Raw genomic sequence first — 2,158 nt, 5'->3', positions numbered from 1 at the left:
ACATACAGTATAATGTAGTTATCAAACATATTTTAGCTTCTAGTCTAAAAAACACAACAATTTAGAATTAAGAAAACAAAATATAAATTACCTTTTTTACTCATGATATCTGCCAATGTGCATGTGCAAAAAAATTGAAACACTATTTATAATAATAATGCATAAAATAAGCTACATTACTACACCTTTTCAAGATGTAAGTGAGAACTTGAAAGTTGTAATTAAGAAACGTAAGATGTAATTGAGAAATACAAAATGTAATTTAAAAGTCGCAATATGTAATTTAGAACATGGAAGTTGTAATTAAGAAACGTAAGATGTAATTGAGAAGATGAAAGTTGTAATTAAGAAATGTAAGATGTAATTGAGAAGATGAAAGTTGTAATTGAGAAAAGCTTATAATATATGTTTCAAATTACATATTGCGATTACTTATTTACATGTTGGGTTTCTCAGTTACATTTTAAAATTTCTTAATTACATGTTGTGTTTCTTGATTACATTTTGCGACTTCTAAATTACCTGTTGTATTTCTCAATTACATCTTACGTTTCTTAATTACAACTTTCAAGTTCTCAATTATATCTTGAAAAGATGTAGTCACCACAATGAGTTATACTCATTACGGTGTTACGAGTACTTTGGCACTGGAGAAAAAAATTCCTTCGCCATTGCCAAACTACGAGTATACTCGTAGTGCTTTTTTTTTGTCAGTTATATTCAGAATAAAAAATACTATAAAATTTTTTCAGATTAAAAACATTTTTTTTATTGGAATGTTGATATCTAGCTTTGGCAATGAGAATGAAACCACTCAAAACAGCCTCGGCAAAAATTAATCATTGTAGACATTATGGCTCGGCAAAGAAATAACGCATAGTTTAAAATAGCTCGGCAGCGAACGTGTTAAGCATTTTATTTCTGAAAAATTGTTTATAGAAATTAGTTTATTTAATAAAATGGCATCTCGGTTAAGTAAATGGAGAAGTTTTAAACAATTAGTTAACGAGGTATTAGAAGAAGAAAGTGAGAATGATTCTTATTCTGTTGATAAAAATGTTGCTGTTGACAATTATGTTTATGGTGGAATAGTTTTAAAGATGAAATAATAACCTCTTAACTCCAAAGGTTTTATCTATCAAATAAAGTAGATCAATACAATAAAAAATTAAATGGTAGTTATAACGCGACGATTATAATATTCTCAAGAGAGTAGTAAATTGATAATTAGTTATAATTTATAACATTCTTCCAATCAATAAATTAATTGTCCTCAAATCCAAACCTTTGGGGCGCTTTCCGATTTCGTTGAGAACGTCTGGGAAAAGGTTGTACTTCTGATAGAGTTTCCATTTCAGATACCCTATCAAACAAGTTTTCTCGGTCTGTACTTAATGGTTTATTTAATTGTGGGGTATGCTCAGAGTGAACGGAATCCTCTTTGTCGGCATTTTCAGGATTAGGATTAGGGAGTTTTTTATCTCCTTCTAATGGTGCTAAATCTTTAATTGATACAATAGATTCTCGTCCGTTTGGGTATTTGATGTGGGCGTACTGTGGTTCTGCTTCTATTAATTGCACCTCTTCTACCAGGGGATCGTATTTACTAGATTGAAAGTGCTTCTTTACAAGTACTTTCCCTTGTTCTAATAACCAGGTTGGCATAGATTGTCCGTTCGTAGATCTCCGTGGAAAATTGCAGAACCTTTCGTGTGGTGTTGCATTTATTGCAGTACAGAGTAGAGAACGTATCGAATGTAAGGCATCTTGTAACACGATTTCCCAGTTTTCGACTGGTAGATTTTTCGATTTGAGGGCTAATGTTATTGATTTCCATATTATTCCGTTAAAGCGCTCTACTTGTCCGTTTCCTCTAGGGTTATAAGGTGTCGTTCTGCTCGTTGCAACGCCTCGAGTATGAAGGAAAGTACGTAGTTCCTCTGATGTTAGGGAGCTTCCTCTGTCAGAATGAACATAAGCAGGCATGCCAAATAACGAGAAAAGATTCTTAAAACACTTTATTACCGATGAGGAAGAAGTATCAGGGCAAGCAAAAGCAAATGGGAATCGTGAGTATTCATCAATAATTGTAAAGATGTAACGATTTTTAGTTGATGTTGGAAGTGGGCCTTTAAAATCTATGTTAAGGCGTTCGAAT

The sequence above is a fragment of the Hydra viridissima genome, unplaced genomic scaffold (assembly GCF_058129835.1).
Source record: "Hydra viridissima isolate aposymbiotic clone 2 unplaced genomic scaffold, HvirCarnegie_v1 scaffold_1, whole genome shotgun sequence".
NCBI lineage: Eukaryota > Metazoa > Cnidaria > Hydrozoa > Anthoathecata > Hydridae > Hydra > Hydra viridissima.
Note: the sequence above shows the minus strand (reverse complement) of the source record.